This window comes from Macaca fascicularis, chromosome 15 (assembly GCF_037993035.2).
Source record: "Macaca fascicularis isolate 582-1 chromosome 15, T2T-MFA8v1.1".
Lineage (NCBI taxonomy): Eukaryota > Metazoa > Chordata > Mammalia > Primates > Cercopithecidae > Macaca > Macaca fascicularis.
The window spans coordinates 47,485,611-47,505,007 of NC_088389.1; positions in this window are offsets into that span (position 1 = coordinate 47,485,611).

A 19,397-nucleotide genomic window follows, 5' to 3' on the forward strand; every position below is an offset into this window, starting at 1 on the left:
AAATAAGTTTGTTTATACCTGTAACGTAAAAATTCATGCTTTGGAATTCAGTGAACTCTTGGAAAGCAATTTCTGCATCCTACTGGTTATGGAAGTGTTTTCCCTGCAAAAAGTTGTCAAGGTGTTTGAAGAAGTGGTAGTCAGTTGGTGAGAGGTAAAGTGAATGGTGGATGAGGCAAAACGTCGCAGCGTTGGTCGTATGATATATGGCTGGGCATTGTTGTGTAGAATTGAGCCCTTTCTGTTGAACAATGCTGGCTGCCCATGTTTGGTGCATCTCATCGACTTGCTGAGCATACTTCTCAGATGTAATGGTTTTGCCAGCATTCAGAAAACTGTAGCAGATCAGGCAGGCAGCAGACCACCAAACAGGTACCATGACCTTTTTTTGGTGAACGTTTGGCTTTGGGAAGTGCTTTGGAAATTCTTTTCAGTCCAACCTGAACTGGTCGTCACCAGTTGTGATATAAAATCCATTTTTCATTGCATGTCACAATTCGATTGAAAAATGGTTCGTTGTTGTGGTGTAGAATGAGAAGAGTACACTTCAAAAATGACGATTTTTTTGTAAATTTGCACTCAGCTCATGAGTTACCCACTTATTGACCTTTTTCACCTTTCCAATTTGCTGCAAATGCTGAACAACCACAGAATGGTCGACCTTGAGTTCTTCGGCAACCTCTTGTGTAGTGTAAGAGGATAAGCTTCGATAATTGCTCTCAATTGGTTGTTGTCAACTTCTATGGCTAGCCACTATGCTCCTCATCTTCAAGCCTCTCGTCTTTTTTGCAAAACTTCTTGAACTGCACTGTAGGTTTGTTAGCAGTTCCTGGGCCAAATGCATTGTTGATGTTGCTAGTTGTTTCAGCTGCTTAAACATTTTGAACTTGATTGAGAAAATCGCTCAAATTTGCTTTTTGTCTGACATCATTTCCATAGTCCAAAATACATAAAAAAGCAAGTAATAAGTCATTAGCGAAAAACATACGGCAAGAAATGTGCATTAAAATGATGTAAAACATAACCACATTTCAGAATGTATTCCAATATCAAACAGCAAATTTCAACAATGCAAAAATCGCAATTACTTTTGTACCACCTAAAACATTTGCAAAAAGTCTTTACAAATAAAGTCACATTCACAGGAACTAAAGTTTAGGACTTTAACATATCTTTTTTTAGGAAGTTGGGGACACGGTTGGAGGAACACAATTCTACCTACGCAGAAATACAGGCTACAAAAACTACCTATGAGACATACAAAGCTTAAACAGATTAATTTCCATGAAGAAATATAAAAAGTGATAAAGGCAAGAACCAATAAACAATTGCCAGAAAGTTCTACCAGATTTTCATAGACCAAGCAATCTCTATATGTTTTCCATTGCCTAAACCTGATACCTAAATCTACTAGAGTATAAAATTCAAGATACTAATATTATTTATCAATATTCATGCAAAGTTTCTAAATAAAATATTAGTAAACAGAATCAAACACCACATTAAGAAAACAGCATGCTATGATCAAGTGGATTTTTACCAAAAATGCAAGATTGATTCAATATTAAGAAATTTATTCAAATAATACTTGTAATAATAAGCCTTGATTATATTCATAGATAATGAAAAAAGCCTTAGATAAAAATGAACATTTGTCTGATGAAAACACTCAATAAAATAACTGATGAATACTTTTTTAAAGTATATATGTATTCTCCATCTCTATATAAATCTAAATATTCTAAAGAATATAGATGTATGTTTGTTTATAGGTATATATGTATTTTAAAACCCTGCCAAAAATAAAATACTTAGAAATATATTTAATAGAAAATGTGTAAAATTTATATGAGGAACACTTTAAAACACTTGTGTTTAAAACACAAAAGGGGATTTGAACAATTGGAAAAATATTCCTTGTTCTTTGAATGATTCAACATCATAAATACATCAGCTTTCTCTAAGTTAATGGATAAATTTAGTGCAATCTCAGTAAAAACAGCAGCAAGCTTTTAAATGGAGTTAGATAAGTTGATACTGAAATTCATTTGGAAAAATAAACATGTAAGAATATCCAGGAAATTGACATTGAAACACATTACAGAATTGTCTAATAAAAACAGTTTGGTACTGGCACACAAACAAGCAGACAGGCCAGTGAAATTAAATAAAAAGATACCCAAGTACATATGGAAATTTAATATATGATAAATGTTGCAAAAATCACTGGGACAGCCAGACATTTTAATAAATGGTGCTAAGTAGCCAATTCAAAAATGTTAAAATTAGATCCATACCTTATACCAGGGATAAAGATAAATTCCAATGATTCAGAAATCTGAAAAACCACTTTTACCACTTTAACACTCGTAAAACCATACGAGTGGTAGAAGAAAATATGGTGAATTCCTCTTTAACTCCAGTGAGGAAAAAAGGTTTTCTAAGTAGGACTAGAAATTGAGAAGGTATAATTCATTGGACTATAAAGGAATAAAAATAAATACTTCTGCATAGCAAAAAAAAAAAAAAAAAAAAGAAAGAAAGAAAAACAACAGAGTTTAAAAAATCAAGAGAAAATATTGCAATAATTCACACACACACACGCGTAAATGGAACTTAAACATATGGAAAGATGTTCAACTTTGCTTATCATGTGAGAAATACAAAATAAAACTGCATTGAGGAGCCATTTCTATCCATCAGAGTGACAAACTTTTTAAAATATAACAACACACACTCAACTGGTGTGGCTGTGGTAAAAAGAGGTATATGTCCATATCAGTAGCAGGAATACAAGTTGTTACAACACTTATGGAGTATTTAACAAAACTACCTTTAACCCAGTGTTCTCACTGACTAGAAATATACACTAAAGTTTCCTCTAGCAATACAAACTACATATGTGGAAGTCATTAATTAAAGTATTGTTTGTACTGATAAAGTCTTGGAAATGCTGTATGTTTGTATATGAGGAGGTAGTTGAATAAACTATATTACACTACACAAACGAATACTTCACAGCTGTAGAATTCATCTCATTAAACTAGAAAATGTCTCACCCTGAATAACTAGAAACCAAATAAAGTGCATGAAAAAAAACTGCTTTTAGACATTGGACAAGGGACAGCTAGAAGAGTGGTCCCTGACAGTAGGAAAACAAATGAGGTGAGCCCTATGGTTGCCAAGCTTACCATCGATGGAGAGTCTCCAGGCTGCAGAGCATAAAGAGAACATCCAAAAGCATCCAGCAGCTACTCTAAGTTCTGGGTCCAGGTACGCTAAGTGGCTAGAATTTGCTGAGGAAAATATGCCAGAGGAGAAAGACCCACACAGAAAGAGACCTGACCACTACAAAGGAGTCTCCTTGAGTCTTTATAACCAAGTAATGACCTAATGTGAGTGTGAATAAGCTACTCAATGCCAGGGAAAGAACTGATAGAATGAAGGGGAACCGTTTCTAAAATTCAGAGTTGGGAATAGTTCATCTTCCCATCAGCCAGGGTAGAAAGACCTCTTAACACATGGGTTTGGGGTAGAATCATTTAAAAAATACTGAGGCAAAATTATTTTAGGACTAAAGTGTGCTTTAGACACACACTAACAAAGCTTAAAGGCAAGAATCAAAAGAACAAATTAGTTCCAAGTAACTTGACTGCATCCCAGAACAAAACCCCAAAAATGTTTGAAGGAATACAACAAAATCCAGCACCTAACAATATCCAGCATCCAATTAAATATTATCAGGAATTCAAAGAAGCAGGAAAATATGAATATAACTCAAGAGGAAAATATGAGCATAACTCACATGAGAAAAATCAAGCCATGGAAACAGATCCATAAGTTATTATAAATATGTTTCATACATTCAAGAAGATAGAGGAAGGCATGGGTGTGAGGGTGGGGGAATAGAAGATGATAGATTTTCAAAGTATCAGGATTATGGCTATATTTATTGGGAGGTGTTCTTTACATTTAAATCCCAATCAAAATATTTTTTGAAAAACAATATTATATTATATTATATTATATTATAAGGCCTTCTATGAGTGATCAATTCAGTAGCTCAGCAATGTCAGCAAAGACACAGATTCTTTTTATCTCTTCCCTTTATCATCATCTGTGGGTGCTAACTTCCCTAACAGAGATAAAATAACTGCAGCAGCTTCAGGCATCATGTCATTACAAACCAACATCTAGATATGGAACAAACAAACAAACAAACAAAACTTGAAAAACAGTCTCTTCTTTATGCCTCTTTTCAAGATTCCTGAATTCTTTCCAGAAATCTAGGTAATTTTCTGTCATATCTCATTGACCTAAAATGTTCACGTTTTGGCTTATCACTGGCTTCAACTAATCAATATTTAATTGATGAGACTGGAATTGAGTCTATCTTTCTCTTAAGCACGTAGATACACAAAAGTGTAGGGATAGAAAACAAGGTCAGGGTTCTATTAATAAAAAAAGAAAAAATAATGTCTATGTGACAAAACATTCTTTGTAAGAAGGGTTAAAATCATTTAATTTAGATAATAAAAATACTATAATAATAGACATCACATAGAGTTTAACCCTGTGCCAGGCTTTACACTTAGATTCTAATTGTTTTACATTTATTAACTGATTTAAGACTCACTAAATTATTATTTCCATTTTAGACATGGAGGACATGGAGTCAGGTCACTTGTCCAAGGTCAATTTAATAAATAACAGAAAAATAAATGGTGATACCCAGACAGAAAACTTAATCATACAACTCATCTGAATTTATTTATTTTATTTTATTTATTTATTTTTTTTCTCTTTTTTGAGACGGAGTCTGGCTCTGTCGCCCAGGCTGGAGTGCAGTGGCCAGATCTCGGCTCACTGCAAGCTCCGCCTCCCGGGTTCACGCCATTCTCCTGCCTCAGCCTCCTGAGTAGCTGGGACTACAGGCGCCTGCCACCTCGCCTGGCTAGTTTTTTGTGTTTTTTAGTAGAGATGGGGTTTCACCAGGATGGTCTCGATCTCCTGACCTCGTGATCCACCTGTCTCGGCCTCCCAAAGTGCTGGGATTACAGGCTTGAGCCAACAAGCCCGGCCCTGAATTTATTTTTAAAATATGATTTAATGTGCATATATATACATACTTACATGTAATATATACACAAATGCAACATGTTTGAACTCAAACTATATTAAAGACATCATTCAATGTTTGTACACATAGTTCTAACTCATTTTAAGTGGAAACATTGCATCACAGCATCCTAGTAATAAGCACATATCATAATTCCTTTAACCCTGTATATTGATTACAATTTGACTGCTACACAAATATTTCTACAGTGAACAATTTTGTACAGAAATATTTTTACCCTGTTTGCTTATGTGTATATGTGTGTGCATTATAGTTTTAGACATTAAATTCCTTGAAGTGAAGTTGCTGTCTTAGCTTTTCACATTTTAAATATTTTTAGAGGGTGTAACACTGTCTTCCCAAAGGCTCTTTAATTTGCCTCTCAGTAACAACAGAAGAGAATGTCTCTGTGCCTACATCACTGCTAAACTGATGGAGTAAAAGGGAATTTCATTTTTGTTTTAATGTGCATTTCTAGGGTTCCTGGAGAAGATTATTTATTTTTTGTGTTCCTACACCATTTGCATTACTCCTATGAATTGCCTGCTCCATCCTTTGTTCATTATTCAGTCAAGTTTTGCCTTTCCTTATTGATTTGAAAGACTTAAGACATTAATTCATGACTCATGTGTTGCAACATTTTCTTCTATTATTTGCCTTTTTAGTTTTGTTTATGAACCATCATTATCCCGAAAGAATATTTAAGTAATTATGTAGTTAAAATCTGTCAACATTTTTCATTATGGCTACTGGGTTTCTCAGGCCACTGAAAAAATGAGCTTTTGCTACTTTCTAGTGTTAGTTTTCTCCAATCAGAAATGCTGATGGGAAGAACAGGTGAGACAATGTGGCTATCACCATCAAAGACACTGGGACAAACACAGTTGTGTGATATCCAGAGGCTCTTCAGAACAAATGTTTAATTTTTATCATTCATTTATATCACTCCAATTATTTTCTCATAACTTTATTTTTGGCCTGCAACAAAAACCTCTCAATTCCTCTTCAGATCTTTCCTTCAAGTGGAGCTAAGTAGAACACATGTGACTCAGTTTTTAATTATTGCTTATCTTATTTAGATATGTTTTAGCCTCATTAAAATGTAATTATTATAGAAATGACAGCCCCATTGCCAGGAAAATTGGGAGTGCTACACTCTCTATTCAGCTTTTGGTAAAATTTTAATTCTATTAGGTCAAATTATTATTGTGTTATTTGTCTACTTTTGTTGCAACAGGAATAGAAGGCATTCCATAGATTGGTCAATTTGTTTGCCTTTTGTGTGTGTCTCTCCATAAGTCTCAATGACAAATGTCGTTTTAATTTATCTATTTATCTTGGTTTCTTTTTTGTCTATTAACCAAGCTTGATGTATTTTGCTTCTAAAGGGGTTCAGAACATGTCACCCCCAAATTTGCTGTTTTGCATATTGATTATTTTGAGCTGGAGATACTTGAGAAACAGCAGATACAGAAAATACTCTTTGAACACCTTTTACCTAAAAGCAGGCCATAAAATTTCCCATGAAAAAGGTGCCCTTCTTATACCAGGAAGAGAAGACCATCCTTATCACTGGAGACTAGGAGTTGACACCAAACTCAAACGTACAAACAAATCTATTATATAGTCCTTATCTTCCACTAGTCTCTCCCATATATTTCCTAGTCACTGTCCCACATTTACTGCCTTTGGCCCAAGCCTCTTTGTTGTCACATTCTCACAATTTATTGTTCTTTGTTTAAAAAGATATATAAATGTTGAGGCCTAGTAGCTTCTTCAGGTCTTAATTTTCCTTATGAAGACTCCCGTGTACATATGAAAAAATTAAATAAATGTGTATGGTTTTCTCTTGTTAATATATCTTCAGTTACTTTAATTCTCAGACCCAGCCACAGAACCCAAGAGGTCTGAAGAAAACTCCCTGTACTTCTCAAATGCAGTGTGTTATGATTTCTATTGTTATGGTTTCTGTCTGCTTTGGTTTTGCGATCTCTCTCTTGAGAGTAGCCATAAGCCGAGATAGACACTCCCTGGGAGAGCCCTGATGCGGGGAAAGTTAGGTTCAGGTGTGTCAGCCAAGTGAGACTCAGTGAGGTTGTAAAACCAAAATGCATACAACAGAAGCAATTTATTACTCACCGGTTCCAGAGAGGTTGGGAGTGCCAATGTGAAGCCTATGGGGAAATCTGTAGGTAGTAGCAGGAAGCTCAACCAGTGGGTGGGCAATGAGATGGGGAGGCAGGGAACCTGTGGGACTATGTCTTTATGAAGGACCATGGCCACGGGCACTATCCCTTAGGTTTTCCTGCAGAAGTTGTGGATTGGCTAGTGTAAGGAAAACACGTGTGAATGAGGAACTTATTTATAGAGCTCTGGTGTTGACCAGTAGGTGTTATTGTGCTTGGCAATGGTGGGATGCATTGGGTTTTGAATCAGTGGGATGAGGCATAAGCATGTTATTTTGCAAACAACCTCACAGGAAGGGGGAGTTTTAACTAGGCCAAAGGTGACGGGGTATGACTGGGTTTCAAACAACTTATGTTAGGCCTAAAGATGAATGCTAAGGCTGCAACTATAATAAACAAACGTATGACACAGTGCATTTCCACTTTGAAATTTCCCCCAATTCAGTCATGTCCATTGGTCAATAGAATTATCTTACCGTCCTGATCTCAAATTTACTCCACTAAGACTTAATAGGAGGTGATAGAATAAACATGGCATTATAATGTGTTAGATTTTACTGCACTACAATACATTTATGAGAGTGTTTAGGAAACTGAAAGTATGTGCTAGAGTTTAAGGAACTATTCGATTAGGTTAAGGGCTTCATGAAGTATAATGGGAGTTGACATATTTTTTTATTTTAGATTTAAATAATGAAAACCACACCAAAGATAAAATCACTATTAGTAACTTAGACTATATCCTTTTAGGCATTTTTGTGTACATATATATAACATATAAACATACATATAATATACACATGCATATTCATTTCTAAAAAATGGAAAAAATCTTGTATATACTTCTCACCTTTTAAAATTTTTTTAATTTACAAAATATCTTATAACTTTAACTTCTACTTGATATGTTGTAGACTTGTCACAAGCCAATAACATTTAAATAAAATATAATTTTAATTACTGAGTAATATTGCATTTTTGATAGTACTGAATTTATATAATACATCTCCTCTTGTTGGACATTTAGTTAACTTATTTTTTCTAATGCCTTACTGCTATAAAAAACGCTTTGATGAGACATTTTATTTTAGGATTAGTTCTAAAACACATTTTCTGTACACTATTCTCAACATATTAAATGAAAACAAGTTGCAAAATTACTATGACATAGAAAGTTGGAAAATGGTACAATTGTTAAACCCAAGCATTCATGAGAACACCAATAAAATATACACAAAATTCCAATAATCTACCTGAGAATAAAAAACACAGACATTCATTATTATGAAGGTACAGAAAAGGAAGAAATTGCCTAAATAGTAAGAGACTATAATTCAAAAAGACAGACTGCAAATGAGCAAAAAGATGGAAATAATCGCACCACCTAGAGGCACAGTAGCAGACTATGAGATTTCCTCGACTAAAACCAAAAGAATATTCCAGAACCACAATAATAGGGAAAGGTAAAACATTTTAAGAATTCATCTAGAAGAGGACTCAATTGGAGATCACTATCTGAAACCCCAGGATAAGGTCTGAGTTATAGAAGATCTGGGAACAGGCGACAGTCAATGTCAAAAACCCCATTTTCTTAAATACAACAAGGTTTTCTCCTATGCCTACACAAGACACCAAATGAATTCAGAATGTAACTCTCATAGACCAGGGCAATAAAAAATATATAATTCTAATGGTTACCAGATTGCAGAAGATATTTGTTGATGATATTTGCTGCTAAGGTCACATCTTTCTACAGCACCACATTGTAAGTTTTAGAGTACGAGCTGTTGATAGGGTGTTTCATACCTAAAGATAACACTGACACCATTACCCACTTTGTAAAGGGAACCAGAGAAATTTCTAATAAGCGAGATGCAATTTCTGTCACCACTATTTCTTACTAGGAGTTTTCTGTGATAACACGGTTGAAGAATCTCTATAAACTGTCCATGAACAAATGCTAGTATTTATTGGCACCATCTATGGCAGTTGCTCCAGCTTAACCTTCTGCAGGTGGGAGGAGATGGGTAATGCATTTAGTCTTGGGACTTTGATCTTGATATACCAAGGTCATATCTAATAGAACAAATACAAAACTGTCCAAGAAAAATCCCAAACCCACACACCTGAGCAGTCATACTCACCACAAACAAGGATCTGGGAAGGGACGGCGCTTGCTTTTCTCTTTTGAAGTTCTTCAGAGTTAAGCCACTGGAGGGCAGCAGAGACACAATTTTAACACACAAACTTCAGTTACTATTCATTGAACAATTCATGGATTCATTCGATATATAAGTACCCGCAATGTGCAAGGCATTCACCTTTTATGACAGTCATATTGTATGCTTTTTCATTAATTATTAAGAAAGAATATTTGACAGATATTTCTATTTGAATCTCTACCGGATTGAAATCTACATATTCTTTGACAATACAATTGAGAACTCATAAAATTAGTCTTAAAGCTAGCAAAACTTATGGAACACCTATATCTACTATCTCTCTCTTGAACAATGTCATTATCTTTTCTGCTCTGTCTCATATATAAAAATGTTCATTGGTTTTCTTTTCTATGTGCTTATTCTCAAAGTTTGGAAAAATATAGAAAAGTAAAAAAATGAAAATAAAATTCAACCCTTAATACTATCATTAGTGTTTTAATACAGTCAAATATGCATAGATGTATGTTTATTTAATTTGCATATTTGATCTTAGAATCTATAGCTAGAGCTTAAAATCATAGTATAATACTAGATTGCCATATCATTATCAGTAAATATTTAAAGAAATGTTATTTATGAATAAAATTGTTTTAGAAATACAACTGTTTACATGTGATACTGAGCAGGCCAAAATATTTTACCCAGGGAAATGCAATTATCTCTCTACTGAGCATATTTATTTCTCTAGATTAGTTAATGTGTTATTATTATTCTGCTTCCAAAACAAGAACACTATATTTAAGTTGATCTTGGAATTATTTTGTGTTTCAGTCCATCATAATGCATTAAAGAATAAGAGGAATAAGTCACATATTATTCTCCATAAGAAAAATTGAAGCATTACTGATTTAAGTTGGAAATATTTTAATATTAAATTAGAATTTAAATGTTGCGTTAAAAAAGAGTATAAGTGTGTGCATTTACCATCAAATATTCCAACCCATGTAGTCAAGTGGAAAGGCAAATGAATGCCTCCCTCGTCTTTACCCCCTTGCCATTTTGAATGACCTCACCCAGAGAGACAGGAAGAATGCATGGCTCACTCTTCCACTTCCTCATTCAGCAATTTTTTGCTAAGGTATGCCAAAGCGCTATTTCACATAACGAGGTTTCCAGAGCAAGCAAGGTGTATTACCTGTCCTCAAGGGGTGTACAGTCCAGTAGAAGGGGCAAGGAAATAAATGACTTGCTGTGTTATGTGCTGCAAGGTGGAAAGCATAGGTCACTATGGTCATCTGACCTGGCATTGTACCTTAGCGAAGGTTTTACTGATAAGAAGATGTTTATGTCAGAAACTACAGGGTAAAGAAAAGAAGTCAGGTAAGGAGACCGGGCATGGTGGCTCATGCCTGTAATCCCAGTACTTTGGGAGACCGAGTGAGGTGGATCACTTGAGGTCAGGAGTTCAAGACCAGCATGGCCAACATGGTGAAACCCCATCTCTACTAAAAATACAAAAATTAGCTGGGCATGGCGGCGCATGCCTGTAGTCCCAGCTACTTGGGAGGCTGAGGCAGGAAGATCGCTTGAACCAGGAAGGCAGAGGTTGCAGGGAGCTGAGATGCACTCCCACCACCTAGATGATAGAGAGAGACTCTGTCTCAAAATAAATACATAAATAAATAAAGTTTTTTAAAAAAAGAATCCAGGTAAGGAGAGGAGAAAAATATATTTTTGGTGGAGGAAAGAGCATGCAAAGAACTAAGTCTCAGGTGAGAGCAAAGTAATTCAGTATGGCCAGACAGTAAGTGTAGAAAGGCAGAGACTAAGATGGTGAATAAAAGTGAGACTTTTGTAAAGGGCATTGTAAACCATGTTAAGGAGTTAGGCCTTTATCATACAATACAATTGTAACTTTACAAAATTTACTCTGGCTATTATGTGAAAAATGGGTTAGAGTAGAAATTGCTGGAGGAAGGGGGCCAAGTTGCATTGCTAAGATGATCGATACATATTATTTTTAAATGATAAGGAAATTATTGATTCATTGCAGAAACTAATATGAAAGCTAGACATAGTAGGTGTTTGATATATACTGAATAAGTGACTAAAAGGATGAATATATTTGTAAACAATGCAACACCTATATTTAGGCTTGCCTGAGGAGTCCATTGGTCCATTGCTATTTCTCCTACCACAGTTTCAGCATCACTTAATACTTCTTATTTGTATTTCTGTATCAATGTCAATGACTTGGAGTCATACACATTGAAAAAATAAGCCACTTAATTTTCCATTACCACTGTCAAAAATCAGAAGTCTAATTCTTTTCTAAATGTATACTTAAATTTCGTAGAAGGAGAATCTATTTAGTTTATTGGATTATTTTTACTGATATTACTTGCTTAGTCTCTAACTTCCCTTGGAGTGTTTGTTTGTGTAATCTAGTCATTTATTAAATGCTTACTTATCCGTGAAATGTACAAGACTTCATGGAAATTCATTACATTTTAGAATTCAAATTATAAAACCAGATCTGCATATTAAAAGAATTGTTGCATAAACCGTGCACATAGCACATAAAATACTGTTTCCTCAGGCATAATATAGCCACAGGGTCAGAGGGAAAATCAGAAGGGAAATGTCTGATTATAACAAAACATTTATATAGCTCTGTGTTTCTTGTGTACTTCTTCTGCTGTTTATTAAGAAACAAGCTGGGAGGAATGGAAATTCTTCCAACTTATTTTCTTTAAGAAACGTCCATGGAAGTATTTCAAAACTGCCAAATCTGGAAATGAAATTTTTAAGCATGCCAAAGTGTTATAGGAGCAGATGGTGCTACAGGATTTTTTAAGGATGGAAGGAAATCACATCAAAACAAAGGACAGTAAGATGAGGAAATATTTGAGTCATCTACAGCTAATAATATTTTACTTTGATCATTTTGTATCTGTGATGCTCATTTTAAACTGCTAAAATATGTCTTGTCAATTTTTCTTTTCAATTTAAACTTGTATTATGTTGTCAAAAATAGATAGGAATAACAATTTTAATAAATAGCATTCCTTAAGTAATTTTAAAGATGCAAATAATGCTTTTCACATACAATTATCACACACACACAGTATCTCCAAGAGCCAGATGGGTTGAGTAAAAATATTAACATTTTCTAAGCCAAAAGTAAACAGTTTATAAAGTTGGAATATTTTGCATTTTATACTTGAATTCATTCGAAATATCTCCATCATTTTAATCACACAAAAATATATTTGAAAAGGCCTTAAAATAATTGCAAAACCCCTGCTGGAATAGGTGGATGTTGTTCTTCCTGCTTACACATGCAGTCGATGGTGATGAATGAGTGAAAATATCACATGGATAAATGAATGTAGGTAATTCTGAATTGCACATGGATTAATTAATGCAGGTCATTATTATGGGTTGGTTAGTGAGAAACATCAGAAGTTAATTCTTTATGGGTGAGAGATGAGAGGGAGATGAATGGGGCAGGAGCTAGGAGGGTCATCAGGGACGAACATTTCACTTTGGATGTGTTGATTTTGAGATGCCCATGGAAATCTGGATGAATAATCTGTGTTGCAAGTGATTAAGCAAACCAAGAGTTTGGAGGGAGGTCTGGGCTGGAAATGAAGATATTTGGCATGAATACTTGAAAGCGAATGTGGTCATCTAAAGAGAATGTTTGGAGAACAAAAATCTGAGACCAAAACTAGAAATCTCCATAAAAGGAGCTTTAAAATGGTGGAAGGCTTCATCCAGAAGCTGGAAGAAGACAGAAAAAGAAAGAAGATTATTATAGTATGAGCAGTTTACATTACCTGTCAACATAGTGGCAAACATTTGCCAAATAAATTTGGTCACGACAGTCTTTACTATCAGTTAAAGATAGTCTTTACTAAAACCCTGTTCTTTTCTTCATAATCTTTCAACTAACACTTTAAGTGGCAATTTTATAGCTACTTTCATATTTAGCATGAAATCAGGTTGAATTAAGCAGAAACAGGTATGGAGGAATAGAACACAAATTAAGGTTCAGTTTATAATCTAGGTAGCATGTTCTTGGAAAAGCCAAAGATAATGAGGAAACCAAATGAAAATGTTGAAACTATACCATGGAAATTCGAGTCACCATGCTGAAGAGAAGAGTGAGAATAGCCTCTAGCTGGCTGTCCATACTTTATCCTGTCCAGAGCCCTTACTAAAATATCAATGAAAGCCAGATTATAACATCAATACAAAGCAACAAACACTGAAAAATTATTATTAACAAATGCTAGCTGGAATCTGGAAGAAATTTTCAGCAATTATCTTGCCAATGAAGGTGGTTATAAAAAAATATGGTTTGTGTTCTATACATTCTTCACTTCATGAAACAAAGTTGTTCCCGACACATGACAGTCTTTGGGACCATTATGAGTTACTCTAAGTCTCAACTTCTTAATTAGAAAAACCTACCTATTGGGATTTGTTTGGATTCAATGAGCTAATCCAGGTAAACTGATTATCAGCGTGCTTGGTATAAAGTAAATAACAAATAGTCAGTAGTTCCTAAATGGATTCTCTTCCATATTGCCAAAAACTGCCAATTAAAAACAAAAGAATGAGCATTAAAAATAACAAACACTGATAATCAGTGTTGACAAACAGCCTGTTTCCAGACCCTGGAAAGATATTTTTCGTAATCATTAAAAACTCCATTTATAAAAACAAGTATTTTTTTCCTCATTCTTCACTTCATGAAACAAGGCTATTCTCATCATCACCAACATTTATAACTTGCTACATGCCAAGTACTGCATGAAGCCTAGCTACCATTAACCTGGGTTCTAGGAGTCCTCAACTCTTGGTGGTCTTCAGGAAATCTGCAATCTATGAAAACTGTATGCAAAATTCTGAATTTTTCTGGAGACTCCATAGCTTTCATAAACTTCAGAGAACATTTTGTAACCCCCGTCTCCAAAATAGTTAAGAAATAGTGTCTAGAACCTTCTCATTTTGCAGAGAGCCTAGATGGACTTTCATCCATCTTCACCCATGTTCACTTGCATTGGTTACCTGTGGCCTCTATACTTTCAGACATGAACTCTGAGGCTGGTGAGGATTATCCTAGTTAGAATGAGAAATACACATATTACTGATCTGTTAAGTGCTGTATTCCTAATTAGGTTTTGGAAGATGGTCTTATTCCCGTGTTGTAAATTACCAAAATCAAGGGAAAAAATTACTTGACATTTTAGAATTAGAATTAGAAATTAGAAAGAGAAATATACATATTACTGATCTGTTAAGCACTGTATTCCTAATTAGGTTTTGGAAGATGGTCTTATTCCCGTATTGTAAATTACCAAAATCAAGGGAAAAAATTACACAGCTATAAATATCACAATCAGAATCTCCATGTGTTCCTCTTAAGTTTCAGAACTGCGGGAGCCAAATTTGATACTGTTCTTCGTATACTTAAAAGCAGAAATGTGAGTTACTGGTTTACTTTTACATTCTTGGTTAGAATTGATTATTTATACTTAAAAATAAACTAATGGATGGAAAAGCTGAATATTAATTTTTAAATATCACCAGAAAAAAATCCATATGTAATGTTGGTGGGATTATATCATGGAAAAGCAAGTGTTATGATAAATGAAGGAACAAAAGACTGCATATTGTATGATCCCATTTATATGATATGTCCAGAATAGGCAAATTATGGAGGCAGAAAGCAGCTTAGTTACTGCCTAGGGCTCAGATAGTAGAAAAATGAACAATGAGGTTTCTTTTGTGATGATGAAAAGATACTGAAAACCATAAAATTGTACACTTCAAATGAGTAAATTATATCTCAATAAAGCTGTTAAAATATGTAATCTTCCAGTGATTTGGGGAGCATTCTTGATTGAACATTAGACACCTTTACCTTAAAAAAAGAGTAATTTTGAATTTCTCATTATGCAACATTTCCAAAATATTTTGGTAATTTCTCAAAGATCATGGAATTTTAAAACTCATGTATCCATGTAATAATATGGAAATTAAGGTATAAAATATCCTTTAAATTGGTGCTTTGGTGCTAATTTCTTTCTCAATATTTTTAAAAAATAAAATTTATTTACTGTATTCTCTACTCATAATTGCTAACCTCTGTATTCTGATCTTTTGCTGTCTAAAGTGTGATCCATGGATCAGCAGCACCGGCATAAGAGCTTTTTGGAAATGCAGAATTTCAGGTCCAATTCCCTATCTACTGAATCAAAACTGCCGTTTTTGTTTTTTTGTTTTTTTTCTTTTTTATTATACTTTAAGTTCTAGGGTACATGTGTACAACATGCAGGTTTGTTACATATGTATACATGTGCCATGTTGGTGTGCTGCACCCATTAACTCGTCATTTACATTAGGTATATCTCCTAATGCTATCCCTCTCCTCTCCGCCCCCTACAACAGGCCCTGGTGTGTGATGTTCCCCTTCCTGTGTCCATGTGTTCTCATTGTTCAATTCCCACCTATGAGTGAGAACGTGCGGTGTTTGGTTTTCTGTTCTTGTGATAGTTTGCTGAGAATGATGGTTTCCAGCTGCATCCATGTCCCTAAAAAGGACATGAATTCATCCTTTTTAATGGCTGCATAGTATTCCATGGTGTATATGTGCAACATTTTCTTAATCCAGTCTGTCACTGATGGACATGTGGGTTGGTTCCAAGTCTTTGCTATTGCGAATAGTGCCGCAATAAACTTTTAACAGAATCCTCAGGTGATTCATTTGCATATTAAAGTGCTCTAAAACAGTGATTCTCAAGGTATAGTCTCCAGGAAAACAGCATCAGCTTTAGCCAAAAATTTGCTAGAACTAGAAATTCTCTGGTCTCACCCAAATCTACTGAATCAAAAACTCTAGTAATCTATTATAGCAAACTCCCCTGGTGATTCCGATCATGCTAACAAGTTTGCAGTACAAGAGCCACTTCATGGCACAATAGAATCACCTAGGTAACTTTAAAAAATCTTGATGCTCAGGTTGCAATTCATACAATTTAAATCAGGGTCCTTATGTGGGATCCAGGGGTCAGTGTTTTTAAAATTCCTCAGGTGATTCCAGTGTGCATTCAAGTTTGAAAATCAGTGTTCTAAAGGAGAAAGACTATGCAAATTCATTTTACTGGCTATAGTTCTTAGAATTACTATAAATTATTGGATGACATTACATATATCAGAAATAATCAACTGCCATTTTTGCCTTATCTTTTACGGGAGAGTCTGTCACACTTCATTCCCCTCACACTCTGTTGTTCCCTTTACTTAATCTAGTAGAAATCCTCAGGTGACATTATTACCACAAACGTGGAAAACATTTCAAAGTGAAGCGCAAGCCCTATGTTTAATAATCCTAGGGACTTAGAAGAGGAAACAAGAGAACAAAAAGGGAAGTATTTGTTTTGAGACGAGCAAAGCCTAAAAAAAGGCTAATTCTATGAAAGGTGATGGTAGGCAGCCGCTGCTACCTGGGCGAGCTTTACGGTAAATAAATTTAACCTCAATAATGCTGCTGAAAATATGTAATCATTCCATGATTTTCGGTGAAAGTGCGGGCATTTGCAGAAAGGTAGAAAGAGTGGAGTGGGAGTGAAATTTTCATGGAGAAGCAAGGTTAGCACAGGCCACAGATTCTGGTTATGGGGAAAAAAGGAAGAGGAAGGTCTCAGCTAAAAAAAGATACTGGTGGCAGCATTCAAGTGTTTCTGGAAAGTTGGGGATCATTTTAATAAGTCAGTCATAGTCCACTTGTAACTAAGAGGAGGAGTCCGGTTTGGGAGACACCACAGGGACCATGTTTTCCTGCTCTTAAAGTCATAGGGAAGATCTTGGATGAAAGTCAGAATTCCCACAGAGTATGGGAGAGACATGAGGCCCAGCTCTGGTGGTTTAAAGAAATTTATATTAAATATGGGGGTGGCCCTTGGGAGGTTCAAACGTTATAGCTTTTTGGCTTAACCCATGAGTCTATTGCACACTCTGTTGCTCCTGCACTCTCTCAAAATATTGCCAGCAAGAAGACATTCTTCTCATGATTACCAAGCTACTAGCAAAATGTTGCCTAAGAGTATATATTTTTCCCTCATAGGCAGTATTAGCTTGGAGATACCACTCCCAAATAAGAAGAAATTGATTTAAAAAAAAAAAACTGCTTAAGTACTTCTAAGAACTATATCTTTGACATGTGTATTTTCTACCTTATAAACTAACAGAAACTAATTGGAAAGCTGGAAAGAAAGGAGGGAATCCAGATGTGAACCCATAAACCAGAATTTACAGGCATAAGATGTATGAAAAAACAAGGCTTATAGACGTCCTTCAGCGTAGTAGCCTTGCCAAAATTATTTGGGCAAGGAACTTGGTTCCTTTGAGGACTGTTCATCCTTTAAAGCAGGAAATAAAGCTTATGAGACAAGCTACATGCTACCAAAAATTGGTGGATTTGGGGGATAGTGCTGTAAAACCCATAGGAGGCAAATGCTGTGCTGTAACTATGGCTGCACCACAGAAAGGTCTGCCAGAATGGTTAAGTTCTGAGTCAGAGAAGGGAGTAAAAACCTGGAGGAGATGGCTCCCCTGGAGATAGCCCAAAGCCTCAAATCCATCTGTAATGATGCTGGAAGCAGAAAGACCCTTGACTGAGAGTGCGGCCATGTAAAGAGTAGCAGACAAGTGTTTTGAACCTTCCTGAATGTGCACTAATACAAAGTATACACATTGCCGCTGAAGGTTTTGGCAGAGGGGAATAGGAAACGGGCTCCTAGAAAGAGAGCCTAGTCTGATATGCTTCAAAATGTTTCTGCAGATGCCTAAGGTTTCTGAGGTTCCTGAAGGTTATGTCAATTATCACTCTCAATAAATAAAGTTTTGGAATGGACGAGGGATGGTATTCAAAGTTAACAGAAAACAAGTAAGAGGGAAAAAATCAAAGCTTGGTAAAGATTCAAGACTAAGCTTGATGGAAGCAGGCAATCGCTCTGAATAAAATCTGGAGAGTCTACTGACATAAATGCTTTTGGGGCGACTTTTGGCATTTATAATTTTCAGGGAATTTGTCCATCTCATCTAAATTGTTGAATTTGTATGCATAATATTGTTTATTGTATTCCCTTATTAGCCTTTTTAATATCTGTAGAGTCTGCAGTGATATCTCCCTTTCAGTCCTGGTACAGGTCATTTGTATCTTCTTCCTCTTCCCACTCCCCCCATGTTAGTTATGAGTTCTAAATTTCTTTTCAAAGAATCAGTACGTAGGTATGTTCAATTCTTTGCCTTCTACTTTTAAACTTAACTTCCTCAGAAAGCAACTGTTTTTGATTAACTGCTCCACCCTGACTCATTCCAATTACCTGCTCCACCCTGACTCATTCGGATTACCTGCTCAGTCATAACCATTTTTCCCACCAAACCATTCGCCCCATCACTCTTTAAATTGGCCAATCGGAATTAGCTTAGCCTGTGTGGTCTAACCCTAGCCAACAGGGAAAAGACAGAGCAGCAGAGGCCACGTGTGTCAGGGATAAGAACCCCTTTCCCTCCCTTGTCCAGGTGTGCACCCACCATTGCTCCATCTGTTAAGGGTGCACCCTTCTATAGAAGTACCTTGCCTTGCTGATAATTAAAAAGAAAATTTTATATTCGAGTGCTATTTCTTTTGCAGTACAGAAACTTTATTTATAACACCCACCACCCATAGAATGTCTGTGTAGAGTTTTAATTAGAGAAACATCTTTTGGTTTCATTGATTTTTCTCTACTATTTTTCTGTTTTCCACTTCACTTATTTCTGTTCTTATATATACCATTTCTGCCCTTCTGCTTGTTTGGGGTTTAATTTGATTTTTTTTTTTTTTTTTTACCAGTTTCTTAAGGAAAGAGGCTA